Source organism: Dipodomys spectabilis, unplaced genomic scaffold, assembly GCF_019054845.1.
Source record: "Dipodomys spectabilis isolate Male_0828 unplaced genomic scaffold, ASM1905484v1 ptg000015l, whole genome shotgun sequence".
Lineage (NCBI taxonomy): Eukaryota > Metazoa > Chordata > Mammalia > Rodentia > Heteromyidae > Dipodomys > Dipodomys spectabilis.
This window is the reverse complement of record NW_024870692.1, coordinates 10,060,225-10,087,445: the sequence shown is the minus strand read 5'-3', so window position 1 is coordinate 10,087,445 and position 27,221 is coordinate 10,060,225. Positions and strand designations below refer to the sequence as shown.

Here is a 27,221-nt window from a genome sequence, read left to right as displayed (position 1 = left end):
CCAAAAAAAAGCTACGCCAACAGACTTCATAACTTTCCAAAGCCAGAGAAAAGAGGAAAGAAATGACAAGAGCGGAAAGAACAAGTCCATCCTAATTTTATGGAGTTCTATGTGTCACAGCCTCCTCTGTTCAATCTCGTATACTGCCAGAGAATTTATCCTTGTATTTATTACCTTACTGTTAGCTATTTCTTCTTGACTCATTGCGTTAGATGTAAAAGCAAGTATCTCCCTTTATTTCAAAAGAAGTCACAGATTTAATTTAGTAACATCTTCAGCTTCTTTGATGGGAAGAGACTAAGCTCATGATCCTGAATGTACTAACATGGTAGGGGTCTGGTCCAGGGACAGACTGACAGGCTCAGAAGCAGCAGCCACATCTCTCACTCTGATCAAGTTCATTGCTCATTGCATTCTGCTTACTTCTCATTCTTTTCCTGGGTTAAACAGACAGACAGCAGACAGACAGACAGACAGACAGACACAGAGATATAGAGAGACCACACTTAAAGGAAAAATAGAACAGCAGTAGGGAAAAAGACAAAATACATTCAAATTTGCCACAGGGTACTCCAATCTGGAATAATGATAGAGTTACTTTTTCGTACTACTAATGGATACTAATCCTTGGAAGAGTAACCTCAGCTCACCAAAGTGTTTTACTCACATCCCTTGATAGAGAAGAACCTGAGAAAATAGAGTAAAAGAAAAGGGACCATCACTGGAATTATGTAAGCATAAAAACCAATTTCCATCTAAATAAACTGCCTTTGAATCTCTATTTGCTTCCAGTGTTTAAAAAAAGTGAATAGATTTACCTCCATATAAATTCACCAATCCCCTTGAAAAACAAATAGAAAATAAATCATCAAGTCATCAGATAGATAGGTAATTCTCTTCCTTCCTTCCTTCCTTCCTTCCTTCCTTCCTTCCTTCCTTCCTTCCTTCCTTCCTTCCTTTCTTCCTTTCGTTCTTTCTTTCTTTCTCTCTTTCTTTCCTTTTTCTGGGGCTTATACTCTGGGCCTGGGCACAGTCCCTCAGCTCTTCAACTTAAGGCTAGTGCTCTACCACTTGAACCACAGGGCCACTTCCGGTTTTCTGGTGGTTTATTGGAGATAAGAGTCTCATGGACTTTTCTTTCCTGCCCAGGTTGGCTTTGAACCGGGATCCTCAGATCTCAGCCTCCTGAATAGCTAGGCTTACAAGCATGAGCCACCAGCGCCTAGCTAACTATTTCTTATATTCAGTCACACGTTCAGATTTTCAATATATAACTTCTGGATGAATAAGTCTTCAAGTGCCTGATAAATTCTGAATTCCTAAGCAGCAATTTAAAAAGACAATGATCCATACCTTTCACAATGCAATCGTTACAAAATAAATTCAATCTCTTAGTAAGGGAAGTTTGAGTGCCATGTACAACAAGGTACTGGAAGTATTTTAAATATGCCTATGGGATAATTAGTGTCTTGTATAATCATATTTCATACCACCAGGATCATTCCTACTTTTTGATCAGTTTGTACCTAGCATGTCAGTCGTATATGGTAGTGAATATGGCAATTACAACATATATAATTTGTGGCAAATGCATAAGTATTATCATGTGGAAAGTGAGGAACATGTCAGAGATCACAGATCATGGGGGCACAACTGTCACAGATAAACGTATCCAACTTCCCCTAAGTTATCTGTCTAACCATAAAGAACTGTTATACTGTTAAAGCACTGTGATTATTAGTGACCAATCATTATGTAAGGGCCCATGTAATGTTTATCTTCCCTTTCAATAAGCTAAAATGTTGAGAGATGGAACAATGTAAACCCCTTGATGACAGCTATTAGACCCTTCCCTGCTACCCTGGCTGCCTCTGAGGACTGCTAGCCAAACAACAGGCTTCACAGCCCTCATAGCAACTGGACTGCTTTGAGCCCTCCACAAATGCTTTGAAGAACTTGCGGGAACAATGGTGCATAAGTACAGCAGTGGAGCTCACTGGACACTGATGAAAGTGAACTATGCAACTTGTGGGTAGAGATGGGAGGGAGGACGAGGAGATAGTGAGGGTACAGAAGACACTGTACGAAAGGAAATAAACTCATTACCTGACTCCTATAATATCTGTATATCACCTCTATAATAACAACGAAGTAAATTAATTAAAACGTAAAAAACAACCATGTCACTGTCAAGCCAGGCACCTGTAACTTCTACCTACTCAGGAGGCTGAGATCTGAGATCTTTTTGCCTGTGCAAAAAGAAAAAGAAGTCCGTGGGACTCTTTAAAAAATATAAAAATTTTGAAAAAAAAAAACTATACTGCAATCATAGCTGCTTGGAGACAAAGCATTTTCTCATATACTGCAGCTGCACTAGACCTTCTGGCCATGGCAAGCCTTGATGAACTCTAGCAGCTATTCTGACCCAGGCCAGAGAGGGATCACTTCCCCTGGTACTTCTCCTCAAAGAAAAACTGTGATTGGTGTGAATAGGGTCCTTTATTTGAATGAAGGACTGTTGTGATTGGTATAAAACAGACTGAGCTGGTATGTGAAGAGCAGGAGCATCAGTGGTAGTAGCAACTGCTACTGGCAGTGATAGTAGAACAAGGAGTAGCAGAATAATGGTGGCTGAAGAGTTCCAGAGAGAAGTGGAGTTCAGACACAGGCAGCCCAGAAGGGATGGAGTAAGTACAGAGACAGTGAAAGAGAATGGAGACCTTTGGCTACGGCAAAATAGAAAGCTGAGAAGGGAAGAGATGAGAAACCTTGGGCCTTAATCATGGAAGAGTTGATGGGAGTCATATGCCAAGTCATACAGGCCAAGAGACCCAACAATCCAAGGCCCAAAAACTTTAATACTGATCGCTTTATGAGCTGAGAGTCACAATGTCTGAGGCTTCCCTGGGAGATGTAACTGTAGCATGCACTGTCCTCTGCTCACGGTTGTTAGGCCTACCTGTGCTGAGGGCTGAGGACTTCACTAGCTACCACATGCCAAGCCGCTGGCAAATGGAATCCTGAGAACCTACAGCTACAAATCTCTGGCTTCTAAGGCCTGGAGCTTTAGATAAGTCTCTAGTTCTCAGGGCTTGGAGCTATTAAGCTTCTAGATCTGTCAGCCTTACCCACAGACCATCAATATTCAAGGACTCAGGACTACCATTGCTAAAAGAGCTACTCCTCACCCACTCAGGATTTCTACCCACATAGAAAAGAAAAGAACCCAAGTCAACTCATTGGTAACACACCTCAGAAACAAGGTCTTTGAACTTTATAATTGCTTATTTTCTAATCTTTTTCCTCAATACGTTATAGGTCCACGAGGGCACAATTTTGAGTAGTATTTAATCTCCATTTTCTACCAAATATGAAGAATTTGATAAATCTTAGCATAATGAATGCATACAAAATATGGATGCCAGATCTTATTAGCAATGATAAAGCTTCCATTCCCTGACTACCTGCTGAGTAGTACACCTGATAATTGGCATTTTTATATGCACGCTTTACCAACCGATAATACAAAAGATTCATGGTGTCATATCTGACACACAAAAAAAGGCATGAGAAATGTACAATACTCATGTTTGAGGACAGTGGTTTCCAAATAGCCTGCTTGGGAACCAGAGGTGCAAAATTTTGGCTCCCAAAATTATATCTACCAAATGAAGACCTCTGGGAATGAGACATAGTGATCTGTGCTCTAATAAGCCCTCCAGATGATTCTGCTACACATTGTAGTTTTCAGATTTACTAGCTTGAGGGCATAGTCTCATAGGAGAGAGTCTGAAGGATGTAAGGTCTTTCCAGTCCCCTAAATACTCTGAAACACAAACCCTGCTGCTTTACTCTCCATAGCATGGCTTTTTATCTGCATTGTGTTTGGCATCCAGCAACTGACTCATTGCAGCAATGATTTAATACAAAAAAGAACTTTCTGAATACCTGTTTATTTATTTCCCAATAGACTCAGTAGTACAATACCTATTATCTTAGCCTGCTAAAGTATTTTCACAGAGGAATTAGGTCCTTACTCCCAAGAAGTTTAAACTTTAATAATAGAGATAAATTTTATATCAAAATGCATAGTATAATGTCAAAGGTAGAGACATGGTTCCTAGCCAGCCAAGGCTGGAGTTGATATTTTATCAATTCTAGAGGAAAGCAAAGTTAGGTTAGAATCCATTGGGACTCTAGACTGAAGTATAGATTGGCAAACTACCAGTAGCTGAAGTTCCCAAAGGCACAATATAAGTAATAGTAGTATATTCTTGAATCGTTTATACAGGTTTTGTAAAAATTTCTCCTTGAGGAATGAGTAAAGAAGGAAGAAAACCATAAATTGAATGTCTAGTTTGTCTTAAAAAAATTATTCTTAGGGAGCAAAGCTTGAAAATAATCTTCATGGAATTTGTGATTGGAAATGATCGGCAGAAAGCAGCCATCAACAATAGAAGGCAATCAAGTGTCACTGTAATACATCCACCAGGAAAAGCACAGGTGGTGTTCATCAGTGAGCAGTGCTCCAAACAGGACAGCATCTGGCAGCAGTGGTAGAAGACTAAGATTGTAGGCAACTAAGTGTCCTTTACTAACTAGGGCTCAATAAAGGAATATTGGAGAAGGAGAGTTGATCATAATTCTATCAAAATAACATGTATACATTAAAGCTAACAAAATGGAGAAGGAATCACTAGGCCAGAGATGTGACACTACTGTGTTATTGATTATTTGTGTTTATTTTAGACTTCAGGGAACAATGAGCTATAGATCGCAAAGAATGAACTATTTGGATTATTTTTGATTCTGCACAAATACGAAGAGGACTCTTCTTCCTTCTGGCTGCAGTGCTGTGAAGGAAAAACTATTTGTCCATGGCAAATCTCCACCTGTTCTGTCTTCTTGCCCAGAAACTCAGTGTTGGTTCAGGATGTTTATTATCATCTCTACCAACATGGCCACTCTCCTTTTTAAAAATAAAATCATTTTTTGTGCCAGTCCTGGGGTTTGAATTTAAAGATTCGCACTCTTGCTTCCTTTTTCTGCTTAAGGGTAGTGTTATACCACTTGAGCCACATCTGTTTCTGGTGTTTTCTGGTTAAGTAGAGATAAAAGTCTGTCTTGTTTGTGAAGGCTGACTTTGAACCATCTTCCTCAGACCTCAGCTTCTTGAGTAGCTAAGATCATACGCATGAGCCAGAAGCAGCCCTCCTTTAACAATGTCTATTTTATTCACATTTAAATCTTCAAAATTACCTTTGTCCTACTGACATAGCTCCAATCAATCAACCCTTTGGTCTCATCACCTCATTGGTTACCTCCTTTCTCAATTCCATTCAACCACAACCTAGGTTAAGTCATGATCATTTATTCACTGGCAGTAAACACTAACCAGTGCCAGTTACATCCTAATCACCTCACATACCCCTGAAAGATGTATCTTCCCACAGCAATGTGATTAGCTTTAACTTACGCAAAAATATCACTCTTCTCAATTCTCTTCTGAAATTAAGCACCTACTTCCTGTCTAAAATTGAAATCATTCCACATCTAAAGTTAGCACACTCTCTATCATCTTCTTCTTTCCTGCACATGTGCCTTGAGACAAGTATACCAAGTAGCCAAGAAAACATACCACCTGAGTCTCTCCTGGCCCTCTTTGCATGACTCTGCTCTTCAGTTTGGAATGTTTCTATCACTCTTCTCCCCAAGTCTCTTACCATTTTGCCCAAGGTTATGTCCAAGGTAACATCATTCATTGCTGCTTTTATCTGGTCCACAGCTATTTTCTGAACATCTCACGGCAAGACAGTATGATAAATAACAATATGGAGCAGGGAGGAGATGTAAGTGTGACCAATGGACAACTTCTTCCTTCATAAACTTGTGATGTAATTAGGGGCTAAGAGAAATTTCACGAAGAACACATTTCAAAGCCCGGTGAAAATTACAAAGTAAGAGCTTTGGGGCTAAACAGAGAGATCATGTTGTTAGGATCCAAAGCATAGACCATATTTTCTTCGTCTTACATTCTTTATAAGTAGAGACATATCATAAACGCTAAATGAGGAAATGACGCATCTGCCTTCCATGGCCTCCCTGACTAACACGGGAGAGTCTACTCGCAGTTATGTTTCTCCAGCATGCCTCATGTACCTGCCATTTATGAGTTGGATGTTTTTATATTCACAGCTTCACACTGATACACAGTATAACATCATTTAGTTTGATATTGAGAGGAGATTCTGTCATAGGGACACCCTCATGTACAGGATTATTGCCCTTAAATAAAAGGAGACCCAGGACTCTCCAGGTCTCCTTTCTGGCATAGGAGCCCTCATTAAGAAGGCAGACATTTTTTTTTTTTAAAAATACAGAGGGGTTACAGTTATATGAGCAAGGTAATGTACTCATTTCCTATCAAGCATTGTTGCCTCCTCCTTTGTTTTTCCCCCTACCATCCCTTCCCTCCCACTTCCTCAGCTACACCCCCCCACTCCCACCTCACCCCTTCCGATATTGTAAAGTTTGTTTTCAACAAACTTTTATGTTTTATACATCTAATTCCTCCCTGAATTAGAGAAGTGTATATCCAAGATGTAGGGCACCGACATCAAATACAGTAAAAACAGGGGTTATACTGTGGGGGAGGGACATACAAAGAAATAAAAAAAAAATCACATGGTACATCATAAATACATTAGAAACAATAGCAAGAAAAAAAAAGATATTTGTGTCCCTATGTTGGGGTTTCTTTCACTTAACATGGTCATATGTACATACCTTCGACCTCTTCTGCTTGTCCTACACATGAACTAGTTATTGCAAATAAGGGAAACCATGGGACGTATGTTTCTTTTGGCCTGACTTACTTCACTTAATATAATTTTTCCAAGTCTTTCTATTTCCTAACAAATGGGACAATGTCATTCTTTCTGATGGAGGTATAGAATTCCAGTGCGTGTGTGTGTGTGTGTGTGTGTGTGTGTGTGTGTATCACATTTTCTTGACCCATTCATCTGCTGAGGGGCATCTGGGTTGGTTCCATATCTTAGCTATGGTAAATAATGCTGCAATAAGCATAGTTGTGCTGGTAGCCTTAGTATGGCCTTGTTTGTGATCGTTTGAGTAAATGCCCCAAAGTAGGATTGCTGGGTCATAGGGGAGCTTTATGTGGAGTCTTCTGAGGAACCTCCATACTGCTTTCCAAAGTGGTTGAACAAGTTTACACTCCCACCAACAATGCAGTAGGTTCCCTCCGCATCCCCTCCAGCATCTGTTGTTATTAGAGTTCTTGATTATAGCCATTCTAACTGGGGTGAGGTAGAATCTCAATGTTGTTTTGATTTGTATTTCTTTTATGGCTAGAGAGGTTGAGCATTTCTTCATGTGTCTATTGGTCATTTTCATTTCCTCTTCAGAGAAATTTCTCTTTAAGTCTTTAGCCTAGTTATTTATCAGACAGTTATTTCTTTGCAGATTTGTTGTTGGGGGATTTAATTTTTTCAGTTCCTTGTCCATGTATGGCTAATGACGATCTAGAATCAACTCCAAAATGGATGAAAGACCTCGGAGTCAAAGCATACACCCTGAAAACATTACAGGGAGGAATATGTAGACATCTTTAAGATGTAAAATCCACTTGCATTTAGATCTTGGAGTTTGCAGCCTCCTGAATCATGAAAAACAACTGTCTTCTATTTTCTAAGTCATCCAATTTACAGTATTTTTTATAGCATCCAAATGGACTAAGACCCTTACTTTTCCTATTCTTGTCATAGCATGTCCCTGTCCTATATTCAATTCCTTTGACTATAGCCAGTAGTGGTAAGGTCAGTCTGCCAAATCAGTGACCAATAACTGTTTCACACAATTCCTCCTAATGTTTGCATTCTAACAAGAATTTGAATGCCTTTGTCTATGATAGTAGTTATCAATCTGTTCTCTTTCTCCCAAAGTACAAATTTGACAATATCTGGTAATATTTTTGACGGTTGCCATTGGGGGAAAGCTGCTTTTGGTAACTAGAGGATTACCTAAAGATAAGCCATGGCTTTTGTGTAGAATTAATATCATTTGAAACATTCTGCAGTTCTTCTCTAGTGATTCTATCTTTATATACTGAGCATATCCAGAATAAAGCTATATTCCATACAAAATTCACATACTTGAAGATATATGTTCTTTAAGTTTTCCTTCTTGTATTTAATATTGTCAAATCTTTCAAACTTTCTTTACTCTCTTAGTCATGGCAGTAATAGCAGTTGCTATTGAGTTTGTAAAATTAAGTGTTGAGGGTAAAGCTTTGTGTTACAGCACTTGCTTGGTATGTGCACGGCCCTGGGTTCTCTCCCCAGCACTGCAAAAATAAATATAATAAATAATTACAAAATATTGAACTTTATATCGATTCCATTGAAGGTTTATATTGCTCTTTTTAAGTTCCATATTCTGTTTTTTGTTCAATATAACGTAAAAATATAACGCTTAATTTTCATCATGTGTATTTCTGGGAAAATATTGAATGAGATATTTCTGGCACCAACAAGTCACTGGAGACTGTCCTCCAGGCTCACCCCACATCCAGTCCTTTCTCAGGGGAAGGCTGAATCAATAAGCTCCAAACTACTGCCGTATCACCTTTGTCCATCTAACCATCTGCCTTATGCACATGAAGGCTTTTCCAATTGTCTGGGGACAAATCTCCATACATCTTATCTGTGACAGCCATTATCCTACCTAAAGAAAGATTAAGCTAGTGTGGAATGGTGCATTTCAACAACCTCATTCCAGCTTCAACAGAACAATGTTCTACTGGTGGTTTTTTTTTTTCAACATTTCATCGCAATTCTGTGTTTACTATTATAGATTAATCTTATCTTCTGTTATTACTATACCCCATCTATACCCTTGAAAACACTGAATTCTCTTCCTACCTTTGATGTCCCAGCAGGGCTGCATATCACTTTAGAAGGTATAGTATGACTTATTGAAAACACGGGTATTGGTATCAAAAGTCCTGAGTTTGAATTCTTGTCAGTTCCTCCGTTAGTTTAATGCTTGACCTTAGTTAGTTACTCAATATCCTTATTCCAAAAATGAGACTGACAAAATGACACAAGGTTGTGGAATCAGTTTTTTTTTGTCACTAATGATTGGAAAGTGACTGGCATATAATAATGGTTAAGAGATGGCTTATCTGCTATACTGTGGTTCTGTGACCTCAATTCAAGTTGTCTGAATTCACAAGGACATAGTGTTTTAAGTATTGTAAGACTGGGATCTCATTAGAATCATATTGCTTCATTTTTCTCCCCTATTCATTTTCAACTTCTTCATAGGCAAGAACACCTTATTTAGTGGTGTTTAAAGCAAATACTCTTTGATAGGAAATTTATTGGCACAATAAAGGTTGAACTCTTCCAGTCTCTCAAGTCATCAGTTAAAATCACACCATCTGCTTCCACTGTGAGCTTTATTCTATCCTGTTATTATTAGATCCTGCATTTCCAATCTTGCAAAATATATGGAGAGAGACAGAGACAGAAGAAGAGACATGGAGAGAGACAGACTCATGGGGAGAGAGACATAGAGAAAGAAATGTGGAAAGAGAGAATAATACCCTGGGCTCAGTGAAAATAATAGTTATGTCTTTATATAAGGATTAAAATGAATTTTTTAAAGTTTGTGTTTGTGTGTGTGTTAGGGGGGGAGGGGGAAGTCCTAAGAATTGAACTCAGGGCCTGGGCACTGTCCTTGAGGTCTTTTGCTCAAGGCTAGCACCCTACCACTTGTACCACAGGGCTATTGCACCGCTTTCAGCTTTTTCTGAGTAGTTTGTTGGAGTTAAGAGTCTCATAGGCTTTCCTGCCTGGGATGCCTTTGAATGATAATCCTCAGATCTCAGCCTCATAAGCAGTTACAATTACAGGCGTGAGCCACCAGCACCCAACTTTTTCAAAGTGTTTTTATGTATTTAAGCAACCAGTGTGTTTGACACAGCATCAGCACAGGCAAATTGTGCCCTTATGTGGTAAATTCACACTGGTTTCTGCAGAGCATCTTTTTTTTTCTAACACACAATGCCTGTTGTTTATGTAATATTTAATGTTCTAGAGTTTTACTATCAATCAGTGTTGTCTTCCTCTGTTTGTCAGGTAAAATAATCAACTGGCAACAAAAGTACAGGGCCAGAAGCAGGGGCCAATTCCACACATGTCCCAGACCATCTTCTATTCCAGTCATGCTGCTGGGCCATCCACACTGTAAATCATGTAGAATTGATGCAAACAGGATAATATTTGTACTGTAACCCTAAAGTCACAAAAGTCATTGAATACATTTTTTGGGAGACAGTTGTGAGGCTTGAACTCAGGGCCTACACATTCTCCCTGAGCTTTTTCCACTTAAGGCTAGCACTCTACCACTTGGAGCCACAGTGCCACTTCTGGTTTTCTGGTACTTAACTGGAGATAAGAGTTTTATGGACTTTCCTGCCCTGATTGGCTTCAAACTGTGACCCTCAGATCTCAGCCTCTTGAGTAGCTATGATTACAGGCAAAAGCAACCAGCTCCTTGCTTAAATACATTCTTGATTTATTGTTTTTGCAGTGAAGGTCTTTTCCCTCTATAATTAAGGGATTTGTTGAAATATCAAAGGGAAGAGTTGAAAACTCTAAATTACATTGGTTCCAGAAGCTAACAAAATGTCTAAACAATAATCATTCCCAAATATAGAACTGGGGCAAGTCAAATTTCAGTGATAAACTCCCCTTCCTACTACATTTGCTGAGAAAGCACAGGGTGGGGCCTGCACAGGCACACTTCAGAATGGCAGACTGCTGGAAATAAATCACCCATATCTAGCCCAAAGTGTAGATGCAGCTTTGCGTGCAATAGGAAGACGACTCCTCTGTTCCTAGCAGAAAGCTCATTTCAACTGCTTACTGACTAAACATGGATTCTTTCATTCAACAATTACTTTTCAAGCACCTAGTCAGTGCCAGAATCTTGTCCCTGAGGGGCAGGACTGGTAGAGGATATTTGTAAAAATGCCAAAGACCACAAAAAGATTGAGCCATTTTCATGGATATCTATGGAAATGCCAGAGAATGTAGGAAAAACATGATCCACTTTCACCAGAAATTACCAAATCGGGATAGGCATCAGTGGAAGTGGGGGTGGGAGTGGGGAACTTTTTCCTGTATTACTTTTCTTTTTTTTATTAAATAAGTTTTTTATTGTAAAAATACTGTACAGAGGAGTTACAATCACATGAGCAAGGTAATGAGTACATTTCTTATCAAACATTGGTGCCTCCTCCTTTGTTTTTCTCCTACCATCCCTTCCCTCCCACCTTGACAACTACATTCCCTCCTCCTCCCCCCAGTCCCCTAACCCCCCACCCCCTGCCTAAATTTTAAAGTTCGTTTTTCAACATAGCATCTTGTACATTTCATTGTTGCAATGGGTCAACCTATATCCCTATTTAAACAATTTGTTTTTTCCCTTCCGCTTCCCAAATTATACCAACATCAAATACAGTGAAAACAGGAGTTATACCGTGGGGGAGGACATACAAAGCAACAAAAAAATTTACGTGGTACCTTATAAATACATTATATTAGGACCTGGTTAAATTCACTCTCCTTTTACCTCTCCACATCCCTCTAATCCTATTTTTCCCCACAATTTTCCCTAAACCTAATAATTTCTGGTTTGCTGAACCCCTCTTCTTAGCCCATTAATCCATAGTTGTTTGATATTGAATACATTGTATCTGTTGAACTAGGTTGTATCTGCAACTGTTTTGACTGTGTAACTACAGGACTCTGGTTGATGCTTGCCAAATGGGTAGAACAAGCCGGAAAAACACAAGAAAAATGACAAGTCCAGGTATCTCAGATTCCACTCAGGATAATCAAGGGACAAAACAGTTAATGAATAACCCAGAGGAGAGTTCCCAAAAAGCTCTACAAACACTACTGGTAAACATGGTGAATGAAAAGATTGAAAACCTGCAAAGAATTAAGTGCAAACTTGATAGGGAGTGAGACGAGGCAAACCAAACATTAATACAGGAATTTCATGAGCATGGTGAGGCTAACCAAAAATTACTACCGGAGTCTCGTAAGCATGAGGAAGGTACTCAAAGATTAATACAGGATTGTGTGAGCGTGAGGAACATACTCAAAGATTAATACAGGAATTGCATGAGCAGGCTGAGAACAGTCAAAGAGAAAGACAGGAATTGTGTATTACGTTTCTAGAGGGGTGCACAGTGGTACACCCACAATTTGCTGCAATAGTCAGAATGTATTAACATAGAAACATACCCACTATTCTCACACTGTATGTGGAGATATATATGTTAAGACCTCAAACTCTGACAAATATTACAGCTTCAAATATGTTCCTTCCTAGTAAGCAACTTGAAGAGTATATGCACATTGATCATAGGAAACTAGAAACTTTTTATGTAATCATTGAAAGGAGATTTCCTGATGAACATAGTGTCTGAAACTGTACAGACACAACACTACCATGTGGGTCTGAAGTACGGTATGAAGGGATGAAGGACATCATTTGTTAACAAGATTGCCCAGATGAAGGTAAAAATTTCCTTAGGGTGCTCCATATAGTACAGCTGAAAGGCACGTAGAATTTTGAATAAATATAACTCAATACTAGAAAATTAGTAGAAGAATGTAATCACATTGGTGCTGGTCCCTTTTAACTTCATTTTCAAGTGTATCCAATTACTTTTTTTTCTTATTTATTGTAAGGGTGATAAACATGGGGGCTACAGTTACATAAGTAAGATGATGAGTACATTTCTTTTTGGACAATGTTACACCCTTCCTCATTCCCTGCCATTTCCCCTCTCCATTCCCGTTCCTCCAAGTTGTAAAGTTCATTTCCAACATAATGTCTAGTGAATATCACTGTTGCATTACATCTTTTTCCTGCTGTTCCTGTGATTCCTTTTCCTTCCGTGGATCAGATAAACTTATATGCAACACAAAGGGTACAGCAAACAAAACAAACAAAATGAAAGAGAAAGAAAGAAAAAAATAGTTAAAAACTACATTATAGAAACCTCTTGTTTCCAATCATTGTAGTTCATTTTGATTGTGATCCTCTGCTAAGAATGTCATAAACATAATCTAACTATTACATCTGAGGGAAAACATGCAGCCTACGATTCTTTGGGCCTGGCTTGCTTCACTTAATATAATTTTTTCCAGGTCTTTCCATTTCCTTACAAATGGAACTGTGTACTACAGGCTGCATGACTCAGGTGGGATACACAGCAGCACAGGTCCAACTGGCATGCCCCAGGTGGGGGACTGGGAGCCAGGACAAGTCCTGGGGATCATGTGCTTGAGCAACACAACAAACTCCTCCCAATTGAAGTAAGAAAACTGAGCATAAGCCACAGCAAAGGGGGAAAAGCACCCCCTGGGAATCACGCCGTGACAGCAATAGTCCTGTGTGTCCAGGGCAAGAGAAACAGAAACCCAAACCCTACCAGAACCTGACCGGTATATTCCAGGCTGGGAATTGGACAACTCAGGCTGCTAGCATTTGTTATAGTCAGGAGCTCAGGCTGGGAAGGTGGTTCAGCGATAGAGTGCTTGCCCTGCATGCATGAGGCCCTGGGCCCGGACTCCTCAACACCACATAAGGAGAAAGGGCCAGAAGTTGCGCTGTGGCTCAAATGGTAGGGCACTAGCCTTGAGCTGAAGAGCTGAGGGACAGCGCCCAGGCCCAGAGTTCAGACCCATGACTAACCGAAAAAAAAAAATCAGGAACTCATAGCAGACTCCAGCAACTGGGTGAATACATCCAACACACCTGATCTTGCCAAGAGCACCTGCAGGAATAAACAGTATTAATCTAGGCTGCTCAGTCCTTCTAAAGGGAGGAACTACCAGTAATCTACAGCAGACAGCCAAAAGCCCTATGTCGGTCAGACTAGCAGCTAGAGGCTAGCCTCTCCCCCAACAGTACTGAGACTAGGTACAGACTTTCTCAGCCAACCCAGAACCAGCAACCAAGCAAAGACAAACACCTATCGACCAAAACAAAATTTCAGATTATTCTCCAGCAACCCCTGAATCCCATGCGAAAATTACAGAGAAAAAATTACAAGGTTTATCAACTCCCCTGATAGCAAACTACCCCCAAAAGCCAGCAGCCACCCAGGGGAGAAACCCCAGTGGAAGCAAAGCAGGACTGGAAGACAAAAGTTACATCCAAGAGATGCTGCAGGCAATGACTCAAGAATTAAAGTGAGAAATAGATCAGAAATTTAAAGAACACAGAAATGAAATATTAAAAGAAATGCAGGATTTTAAACAGGAGATGCATGCAGAAATAGAGGCAGTACACATCTCACTAAGAGAACCGACATAGAATCCATAAATGAATCAATCTCATCTATGCAAACCACAATGGAAGCCATAGTTAACAGAGTGAATGAAATGGAATTTAGAGTGTCAGATACAGAAGACAAAATGTACCAACTGGACAAAAAAGTCACAGATATGGAAAAATCACTTAAATTATGCCAAAGGGTAATCAAAGAGCAAGCAGACAGTGTCAAGAATCTTAACCTTCATTCAATCAGAGTGGACAAAGGTGAGGAATATCAAAACAAGGGAATGCAAAACCTATTCAGCAAGATTATCAATGAAAATTTCCCACATCTTAAAAGAGAACATCTTACCTACATAATATAAAACACCTAACGAGCAGGATCCCAGGAGAAACACTTCTAGGCACATTATAGTAAAAATGATAGATCTGAATAATAAGAACACAATCTTGCATGCAGCAAAAATGAAGAAGGAGCTATATACCCAGCTATATACTCAGCTATATACCCAGTAAAGCTAGCATTCACATTCAATGGAGAAACTAAAATTTTTAATAGTAATAAAAAAACTAAATGAATTCACAAACAATAAACCAGCACTACAAAGAATGCTAAGAAGGGGAACACAACTTGAAGAAAGCAATCAGGAAATGGGATCCTCATCAGACAGGTATTACTAGAAGTCTAATTTATTAAGCAGAGGAGGAAAGGAAAGAAGAAAAACTTAGGAAAATGGCAAATGACAGGAATCACAATGCATCTCTCTATAATAACCATAAATACTAACGGACTCAACTCACCAATCAAAAGAAAAAGAACTGCAGATTGGATCAGAAAACAAGACCCATCTGTTGCCTTCAGGAGACCCACCTCTCAGCCAAACATACACACAAACTCAGAGTGAAAGGTTGGAGAAGGATCTACCAAGCAAATGCCCCCAGTAAAAAAGCAGGAATAGCTATCCTGATATCTGACAAATAAACTTTTCATTAAAATCAATCCAAAAAGACAAGGAAGGACACTAAATATTAATACAGGAAACAATCCAAGAGGAGGATATTACCATTATCAGCTTATACTCCCCAAACATTGGAGCACTCAAATACGTTAAGCAAATATTCTCAAACCTACAGAATAAAATAGATCCAAATACAATAATACTAGGAAACTTCAATAACCTACTGCCACCAAAGGACAGGTCTATCAACCAGAGGATTGGCAAATAAGCTACTGAATTAAGTGAGGCCATATCACTAGCAGAACTAACTGACATCTACTGAGTATTTCACCCTAAAATGACACCGCGCACATTCTTCTTAGCAGCTCATGTAACTTTCTCCAAAATAGACCATATCATACTTCATACAAGGAACTTAAGCAAATACAAGAAAATTGACATAATCCCCTGTATCCTATCTGACCACAGTGGAATCAAGCTAGTTCTCAATAACAAAGCATACCATAGAAATTACTCAAATGCATGAAGATTGAACAGCACACTTCTAAGCAACATCTGGGTAACAGAAGAAATTAAAAAGTTCCTACAATTCAATGAAAATGAATACACATCACAAAGAAACCTGTGGGACACAGGAAAAGCAGTCTTGAGGGGCAAATCTATTGCCCTCAGTGCCCACATCAAGAAAATAGAGACAGACCAAGTAAATAGTCTCATGTTGCAATTAAAACTGCTAGAAAAACATGAAAAAATGGAACATAAAGTTACTAGATGGAGCCAGATAACCAAATTAAGAGCAGAAAGTAATGAGATAGAAAATAGGAAAGTTATAAATAAAACTAATAAAACAAAAAGCTGTATTTTTGCAAAAATAAATAAAATTGATGGACCTTGGCAAGACTAATTTAAAAAAGAAGAGAAGAAACCCACAAGATTAGGGATGCCACAGGAAAAATCACAAAAAATAACCAAGACATCCAAACAATTATGAAGAACTACTTTCAAAAGTTTTACTCTCTAAAGAAAGAAAACCTAGCAGACATGGATGCATTCTTAGAGAAATACAAGTTGCCCACACTGAGCAAAGAAGAAATACAAGTTGCCCACACTGTGCAAAGAAGAAATAAATCAATTAAATAATCCAGTATCTTACAATGAGATACAGGAAGCAATCAGAAGTCTTCCAACAAGGAAAAGCCCAGGACCAGATGGACTCACAATGGAATTCTATAAGACTTTTAAAGAAGAACTAATACCCAAACTCCTCAAGCTCTTCAGAGAAATAGAAAAAGGGAGCTATCTCAAACTCATTCTACGATGCCAATATCACACTCATCCCCAAACTAGGCAAAGACCCAACAAAAAAAGAGAATTACAGACCAATCTTTGATGAACACAGATGCAAAAATCCTTAACAAAATTCTAGCTAACAGAATCCAGAAACACATTAAAAAAAATTATACACTGCGACCAAGTAGGCTTCATCCCAGAGACGCAAGGATGGTTTAACATATGTAAATCAATAAATGTAATGCAACACATCAACAGATCCAAGGTCAAGAACCACATGATTATCTCCATTGACACAGAAAAAGGCTTTTGATAAGATACAACATTCATTCATGTTAAAAGCTCTGGAGAAAATAGGAATAGAAGGAACATTCCTTAAAACAATAAAAGACATATACGACAGACCAATAGCCAATATAATATTTAATGAGGAAAAACTACAACCAATTTTCCTAAAATCAGGAACAAGGCAAGGATGCCCACTGTCTCCACTCCTTTTCAATATAGTTCTGGAAACCTTAGCCGGGGCAATAAGGCAAGAAAAAGACATTCAAGTGATCCGCATAGGGAAGGAAGAAGTTAAATTATCCCTTTTTGCAGACGGAGTGATATTATACCTTCATGATCCCAAAAACTCTACCCCCAAACTCTTGGAACATATAAACCACTTTGACAAAGTAGCAGGATATAAAATCAACCCACAAAAATCAGTTGTCTTCCTGTACACCAACAATGTACAAGCAGAGAGGGAAGCAACCCCATTCACAATATCCTCTCAAAAATAAAATATTTAGGAATTAACCTAACCAAAGATGTAAAATAACTGTTTAATGAAAACTATAAAAACATAAAGAAAGAAATTACAGATGACACCAGGAAATGGAAAGACCTTCCATGTTCTTGGATAGGCAGACTTAATATAGAGAAAGTAGCCATACTGCCAAAATTAATATACAAATTCAATGCAATTCCTGTTAAAATCCCAATGACATACATTTCTGAAGTATAGAAAACAGTCCAAAAATTCATATGGAAGAACAAAAGATCTAGAGTAGCCAAAACAATTCTAGGCAAAAAAAAACAAAAACAAAAACCCGTGGGTGAGAGCTCGATGCTGCACTTTAAACTCTACTGTAGAGTCATAAAAACAAACACAGCCTGGTACTGGCACAAAAACAGACTTGAAAACCAATGGAATAGAATAGAAGAACCAGAAATAAAACTACACACCTACAGTCAGCTGATATTTGACAAAGGAGCCAAAGACGTACAGTGGAAGAAACACAGCCTCTTCAACTACTAGTGCTAGGAAAACTGGGTGGCCACATGCAGAAAACTAAAAGTGGACTCCAGCCTGTCACCATGCACTAACATTAACTCAAAACCAATTAAAGACCTTTACATCACACCTGAATCTCAGAAACTACTGCAGGACAGAGTAGGAGAGACACTTGAACTTACAGGCACAGGCAGGAACTTCCTGAACAGAGTCCCAGGGTCACAAAAAATTGGAAAGAGACTCGATAAATGGGACTACCTTAAAATAAAAAGTTTCTGCACAGCTAATGTTACAGCAACCAAGCTAGAAAGACAACCAACTAACTGGGAAAAAAACATTTACCAGCAATATATCAGACAAAGGGTTAATATCCAGTATATACAGAGATCTCAAAAAACTAATCCCTCCCAAACCTAATAAACAAATTACTAAATGGGCAAACGAACTAAAGAAAGACTTCTCAGAAGAAGAGATAAAAATGGCAAAGAAACACATGAGAAAATGTTCACCATCTCTGGTTGTGAAGGAAATGCAAATAAAGACAACCCTGAGATACCACCTTACCCCAGTCAGAATGCCCCACATCCTAAAGTCAGCCAATGACAAATGCTGGAGGGGATGTGGAGAAAGAGGAACCCTATTACATTGCTGGTGGGAATGTACACTTATACAACCACTTTGGAAAGCAGTCTGGAGGGTCTTCAGAAAGCTAAATATTGACCTACCCTATGACCCAGCCATACCACTTCTAGGCATCTATCCTGAACAACAGGAACCAGTATACAAGGACACATGCACCTCCATGTTTATTGCAGCACTGTTCACAATAGCCAGGATATGGAAACAACCCAGATGTCCCACAACAGATGAATGGATCCAAAAATTGTGGTATCTATACACAATGGAATATTATGCAGCCATTAGAAAGGACAAAATAATGGCATTTGCAGGGAAGTGGAACTAGAGGAAATCATGTTGAGCGAGGTAAGCCAAGAGCAAAGAGACAAATGGCACATGGTCTCCCTGATAAGTGGATGTTAAATCCAAAACGTAAAGTAATGCGACAAAGTTAACAAGACTTGAGAAACAAAGGGCCTCTACTCATCTAGTCAAATCACTACTAAATAACCCCATGCTGCTGATCACATATTTGGTATATATGTGCACACTGGAGGGAAACAGGAGGAGGACACAGAACTAGAGGGAATCAGAGGAAAACATACAACAATGGGACCCATCAGCTGCATTGGACATTGATCAAAATGAACTAAGCAATTCAATGGCAGCGATAGAAGGGAGGGAATGAGTAGAAAAGAGGGAATAGTTGATGCTATGCAAAACGAAAGAAATGTATATATCACCCAATGTGGAAAAAATAATTGTATTGTCAAAGCACATAGAACTCATAAATGTTATAGACCATGATAAACAATTTGCCCCATGAGAGTTAGAATGTGTTTGTGATTTTAACTAAGCTTCACTATCCCACAATACTGTGAAATTGTGTAATCACTCACAATAAAGAAAAAAAATAAACATAGACCTCCACTCTGATCCTTCCATCCCACTCCGGGGCATTTAATGAAATGGTCACAAACAAAGCCATACTTCATTTTCAAGTACACAGTAAAACAGAATGGTAAGTCTGTCTAAGCAAAAAGCAACACCTCATCTAAATACACAAAGCTAAGAGGGCTGAAGACTTGTCTCAAGAGATACTATACCTGCCTGGACAAAAAAGAAGTTTAAATGAAAAATTTGCTTTCTTGTGTTTTCTGCTATTTGGGAGAGGTGAGTTATTTTTGCAGTGATTGGGTAACTGAATGATCTCAAGAGTTACTCTTTGGATTTCCCAAGCTAAGCCCCATATCTCAATATTTCAGTGCTTTTTTTGTTAGATATAGGACTTAAATTCAGGGCCTGGGGTCCCTGAGCTTCTTTGTGCTCAAGTTTAGCACTCTTCTACTTGAGCCATAGCACTACTTCCAGTTTTTGAGTGGTTAATTGGAGATAAAGTCTTATGGGGACTTTTCTGCCCAGGCTGGCATTGAACCATGGTCCTCAGATCTCAGCCTCCTAGTAGCTAGAAATACAGGCATGAGCCACCGGTGTCTGGCTATTTAAGAGCTTTCTTTTCTCTAAGATGACACTCTTTGATCACTGTCATCTATCTATAGCCATTTCCCTAACTGATAAAGATTATATGTATATTTTTAAATAAGAAATTTTCTATTCTATCTCAGAAATTACATAAACTTAGATCATGTAGCACTACAGAAGATAATCTTCATTAGAAGAATAAATGAGGACACCATTGGAATCACATGTAGAGTATTTTAGAGGAGGGTGAATCACACTTGGAATGGCCTCTCTCAAAAAAAAAGCTTCATGATCTTTCTATACAAATCCTTTATGTATGAAGAAATGAACCAATCCTTTTTACCTCCTTTAGATTATACAAACCTCTGGATTGTCCTAGACCTTATTAACAAAGAAAAGTCAATAATTCAGGGATGGGTACAAAATTTAATATTTCCAACTAAGAAGATGCATGGAACTTTCAGGAGTAAGTCGCATAATCAAGAAATGTAACTGCATAAACTGGTTGAATAGGTCATGATTTCTTTAAAGACTTTTATTATTAATAACTATAAAAATGGTTGGCTCACTGTCTAGCCCATGAGAACTCCAGGAGAGACAGTATTGGGTTGGGGGAAGTGAGAGCAAGCCAATCAGAAAGCTGGCCTAGAATAGCAGGTTACTACTGAGAATCCCATCAGGTCCTCCAAACTTCAATTTCCTAAAAAATCATCACCTATTATTTTCTCATATAAGCTTAGAAAATAGGAAATAACAGTGGTATTGTAATTATTACTCTTTTGTAGGTGAGGGAACCGAAGCAAAACATGGAAAAAGGTAACCTATGACACTGTTGAGAAGATAAACTATAAAAATCTCATTAGAGAGAAAATTGGCAATGTACGTGCAATGCCTTCTAAAGCACACATCTTTTAACACAGCAAATATTTGTTAGTGTTTACCCAAGGAAGTAATCAGACCTATAGAAGCATTATCAGAGCAATGGTTATAATTGCAAAGACATGAAAAGAACCAAATAATCAACAAAATAGGAAATGAGGTAAATATATTATGATACATGTACTTAATGGAATTTTATGGGAATTATATTTCCAGTTGAAATATTCAAATTGCAAAACCAGTTGATCTCAAAAAAACAAATATACATGCCTTAAAAAGACTTAGAATGTATATATTAAAAGTTATTTCTGATGAAAGATTAATGGAGGACTTTATATTTCTTTTATTTTTACTTTCTATTGCTAAGTAACAGTTACATGAAAAAGAAAAATGGAACACATATATACCATGTTTAACTTCTAACCCATTTAATGTGCTTATTTTAAATGCTTTGGCATCTTAAACAGGATATAAATGGTAGGAGACTTCAATGATGACAGAATATTCAAAAAGTATATTTGCAAATCTGAAAATATAACACCAACTGTATAGGAAACATAAATGTTTAGTAGATTAATTAGAGCTTGCTATGGCTAACCTATAAAGGATGTTGGGAATGTTTAAACTTAGAGAATTGAGACCCAGATTCATGAAGTGAATTGTGATCCAGTCTTCTTCCCCCAGACAATATGACAATCAACTAGGTGGTATGCTAAGTTTTTCTTACACTTCTTAAAATATTAAGGAAAAAATATACGACTGTTCTCCCATTAACTTTTTCCAGTAATCAATGACAGGCCTTCCATGCTTTACTTTATGAGTTTCCTCTTGTATTCTCAATCATAAATTTGTCTCTGCCAAGTCTTTCTTTTCATAGGACAATTTCCTTCACTGGCTTTCTTTTTTTTTGCTTATGGTTTACTATCTAATATACTATTATAGATTATCAATTAGTCTATATAATTTTAGAGAATAAGCCACACAGAAAGGAGGTAATATATTCCCAAAAGAATTCTGAGACAAATGCAAGATGGTGTAAAATTTCATTGCCACGAATTGAACATAATATGTGAGTGTATAAGCTTTTCCAAGCCTGAGTTTCTCTCCAGATAAAATGCTGCTGACCTCATCACTGTCTTACGCAAATCTGTTTAGTTGATTGAACAATTGGATTCAGTGAGTGTAGCATAGAGTTGTTTTCTATATCAATGTAATATTGATGCGTCCAATAAGCCCTAGCTAGACACAAAGCATCCCAGGTCTGCATTCATGCAATCTAAAGACCTGTCAATAGTTTTGCTGGTGTTGACAACCAGGGAGCCAAATAATACTTTTTTGAAAAAAGAAATAAAAGAAGATGGGCACCGGTGGCTCACCCCTGTAATCCCAGCTACTCAGGAGGCTGAGATCTGAGGATTGCAGTTCAAAGCCAGCCCGGGCAGTAAAGACTATAAGACTCCTATCTCCAATAAACCAGCAGAAAACTGGAAGTGGCGCTGTAGCTCAAGTGGTAGGGCACCTGCCTTGAGCTGAAGAGCTGAGGGACAGCGCCCAGGCCCAGAGTTCAAGCCCCATAACTGACAAAAGAAAGAAAGAAAAGAAAGAACTATGTCAGAAGCAGGAAATTATCCTAATCAAAATGTCACTTCTGAAAATATCTTTTTTTAAATGACAATAATGTAAACAGTAATTTCCACAGTGACAATTAAACGTAATTAAGTGCTATATTTCTTGTCAAACTCCTTTCATTCTCTACAACTTATTTTTCAGAGCTGAACTTAATTTCTCTCTCAAGTACATCTTGTTCCTGTCAGGGGAAAAAATAACCTACCATTTAAAAAATTATCAAATGAATTTAAAGGCGTATTCTACCACTTTGTGAATCTTCATGACTTTAAGGATCTTTTTTTGCACCACAAGCAAAGCCTTGGGTTTACATGCAACAGAAAGTGCATAGTGTTATGTACACACATGACCAGAGACACTAGAAGGGAGTGTTGATACGTCTGGATCCATGACGGTGATTTGATCCTGACTTCCTACTTTTTTATACAGACAACAACACTGATCAGGTTTTATTTCATTAAGGTGTTTGTGATTGTACACATAGGAAATAGTAACCTGTCTGTAGTAGTAGAAAAATGAAAGGAAGGTCAAAGCCATGGATACAACAAAAATATTCTGTCATGGTTAGAATCTGTTCTTCAAAAGTTCATTTGTTGGATACTTAATCCCCAAGTTCATATGTGGGTGACATTTGCAGGTCAAACATTTGGGAGGGGATAAGAAAGATTAGGTGAGATCATGAGGGTAAGGCCCTTAGGATGTGGCTGCTGGCTTTATAAGAAGAGGAAGAGAAATCTAAGCTAGCATGCACTATCTGTTTCATAATGCAATGCGGTTTATCATATGTTCAGCAAAATAGACCTCAGCATGACCATGCCATGCAAATGAACTTCCCATGCTCCAAAACCATGTATCAAACAAACCTCTACTCTTTATTAATTACCTAGTCTCAAATATTTTGACAAAAAAAAACAGACTAAGAGAAGAAAAGATGTAGTTGAAGCAAGAGTGGGACTAAGAACAGAAAGTAGAACAAGAAAGGTCAAACACTCTAAATGACATTCCAATAAACTGTATGGAATGCAGTGGTACTTTGGAAGGAGACAGGTAGAAGTAGGTCATGCTTGGCTATCTGACTGTAGGAAGGTGAAAGCTTTATTAGACATTCTTCCTTTATGGGAAAGGAGACAGATCCTTCCTGCAGTTTTGTTCAGAAGAAGATCTAATTCAATACCCCTACTCTGACACAAACACACACACACACACACACACACACACACACACACACACACACACTAGAAATGCAGTGGGTCTGGAAGTAGACACTAATAACTTAGAGAGTCTTAGATTTGAATTTCTTAGAGAGACTAAGTCTTAAAGTTTTAAATATCCAAAACAAAATCTTTTCCTCTCTCCAAATAATGAAGGCCTACCTAGGCTAGTATTTACAAACCAGGGCAATATCTGATTTTAATTAATTGATGTATCTAAATATCTTTGACAATCTTACGCAACTACTTACTTTGAAAAACACTTAGTCCTGTATAGAAAGTCACATATAATGTTTGATGCTTCTTTTTTTTTTTTTCCACAGCAGAGGTAATCCTTTTCTTTCTGAAAGTTACAATATTCGGTTGCTATTTTTAGCTGGATGCCCTTAATGTTAGCCTCTACATATTGATCCTGACTTGGAACTTTAAAATTAAAAGTTCTTCACAATACAAAAGCATCCCAACCTTTCCTATCTACCTTTCATGTGGTTATTATTTAAGATACTTGGGGTTGGGAAAAAAACAAAACACACCACTAATTCTAAGTAGCTCAAATCATAAAGAGTGATTAACCCGTTTAGCTAGGAAGTAGTCTACTTGCACAAACTTCAGGTTGGATGATAGAAGGAAACAGTAAAATCACTAAGGGCCGGGCTACTTCTGCCTTCTGCCCATGCTGTAGATTGTATCCTGCAATAGGCTCCCTTCATTGATAAAGGAGGAACTTCAGCCTAACCGAACAAATCAACACATGGGCCAGGAATTTATTCTTGATCCTCCCATTCTCAGTCTCAAAAATAGCTTGGATTACAGGCATAAGCCACTGGCACAGTCTGTATTATTCAATGTCTGTCTTTTAGGATGCCTCATATATAATATATAATCTTTCATATATAATCTTTCCTTTACAACATTCAACAACAAATACATGCACTGTTTTAGTCCCTGAGGACACAAATGTGAACAAAACAGAAAAAGAGAACAAGGCTCTTGATCTTGCTCCATTTAGCACTTCAATGAGAACCCAGCAGAGTCAAAGATGTATTGTAGACACTCCCTAAGATTTATGGACTAGATGAATGGCTGGACTGATGGGTGGAAACTAGAGGTGGAAGTTTCTGAACTTCCTTCAAACCTAGCCATTCCTGACTCAAAAATTCATTCTCTTAACCACTTCACTATACTGCTAAGTGCATCTACACATTATTATAATAAGTAATGCCTTCAGACCTAGTCATACTTACACTAACATTTAGCTCAGTGCTAGCTGAGCAGCAAGTTCTTAACCAATAAATGCTTCCTACTAGAGTATATTCAGTAAAGGTAAGATCTGTAGGTATTTCAAGTGCTTTGCTTTATGTTTTTCTAAACAAAAAGTACTCATTACCTTGCTCATGTAACTGTAACCCCTCTGTATTTTTACAATAAAAGGTACCAAAATATTCTTTTCTTTTTTTTCATTTCAACCATTTATTGAGACTGAAAAGATTAAAAAAAATTAGAGTCTTAAAATCCAGAAATTCAGAAGGGATTTTGTTAGGCAGGCTCAGATTTTAGGAAAGCAAAAATAAATTACCAACTTAACTTCCCTTTTATTTTTTTTTAATTTAATTTTATTTTATTTGTGAACATACTGTACAGAGGGGTTACAATTACATGGGCAGGATAATGCGTACATTTCTTACCAAGCATTGCAGCCTCCTCCTTTGGTTTACCCTTCACATCCCTTCCCAGCCTCCCCCCTCCCCCCCAATCCCAATCCTTCTCCTCCCCCCCCCCCCCCCCCCCCCCCCCCCGCACCGACGTTGTAAAGCTCGTTTTGGACATGACAACTTGTACTTCTCATTGTTGCAGCAGGTCCACCTGTATCCTTAAACAACTGGTTTTTCCCCATCTCCTCCACAAGTTATACTGACATCAAATATAGTGAAAGCAGGGGTTATACTGTGGGGGAGGGACATACAAAGCAACAAAGTGATAATCTTGAGATAATCTTATAAATGCTTTAGAAACACATGCATGAAAGAAAAAAACATTAAAATACATATCTAAGGGTTCATTTTCCTGACATCACATTATCTGACCTTTTCTGCTTGACTCATACATATACTAGATATTGCAAATAAGGGAAACCATGGGACCTATGTTTCTTTGGGCCTGGCTTACTTCACTTAATATAATTTTTTCCAAGTTTAAACAAATCATGAATCAGTCTTTCATGATTTAAAGATTATCTGGTCATAGCTCATTTCTGGGGTTTGACAAAACTGCGAATTGTACCAGAATAACAATAGAAACAGATTAAAAAACCCATCTAAGATGGGGAGAATGACAAATGGGGTGACACTGATCAAGAGGCATGTGCTCACAAACTGACATGCTAAATAGAAACCCCTTTGTACAATTCCATTAGGATAAAAAATAATAAAAATAAATAAGCAAACAATTAAAATAAAAAACATCTGACTGTCCACCACAGTAAGTATCTATTTACAAAATGCTTGTGCAAGTGCATTTGATGTTTGAGACCCTGGTTTCCCAATAGACTAAAGAGACTGGATGTTAGAGTTAAGAAAAAAAATAACAGGACTTGTACTTAAATTTATGTTTTATATCACAGTTTTAAATCAGTTTGGTGTGTGTTTCGTTATATATCAAATTTATTAGTATAGTTGTAAATGTATAATTTAAACATATGCACATAAATATTCTATATCCAGCACTACAGAATCAAACATTTGTAAACTACTGAGTTAAAACATGATTGTAGGTAAAGTGATGTCCAATATTCAATTTTCTAGTCACGCTATGGCACATAAATAAAATCTCTATTCAGTAGTGCATAAAATTGAGTTCATTAAGAAGATGTGGACCAGCTGCCAGTGATCTATCTTTGTTAAACTTTTAGAAAAAACTTCTCAAATAATCTTATTGGTGTTGATTATATAACATCATTCCATATATAAAGAAAGAATACTATTTGTTGACATTTTATTTTGCACTCATAAGTACATCACAACATGAAAATGTTACTGAGTTCTTCACAGCAACCTACAAGAGTAGGGGATATTTCTCCCCTCTATAGTTGGGTAAATGGTAATGACAGAGTTAAATAACTTCCCGACATTACACTGTCAATAGAGAGACTGACATTTGAACAATTTTCAACTGGGAGTCCACGCTTTCTCTCCCCAAGGCAAAGATCATAACTCTTATCATTAGGAAATTATCTTGGACTAATTGTTGAAAATGAGATTGCTTTCTTTTTAAAGAGAAGTGATGCTGGGTACCTGTGGCTCATTCCTCTAATACTACTTAGAAGTCTAAGATATGAGGATCATTGTTCAACACCAATTTGGGCAGGAAAGTCCATGAGACTCTTATCTCCAATTAACCATCAAAAATTCAGAATTAGAGCTGTAGCTAAGTGATAGGGTACAAATAGCCTTGAGTACAAAAGCTCAGGGACAACACCCAGGCCCTGAGTTCAAGCAC

General features: G+C 38.0%; 1 protein-coding gene across 1 annotated transcript in view; it reads right to left on the bottom strand.

The window, feature by feature from the left end:
• CUNH8orf34 (chromosome unknown C8orf34 homolog) overlaps positions 1-27,221 on the bottom strand; it is a 347,290-nt gene that overhangs the window by 300,843 nt on the left and 19,226 nt on the right. The gene's annotated exons all lie outside the window — the stretch shown is intronic.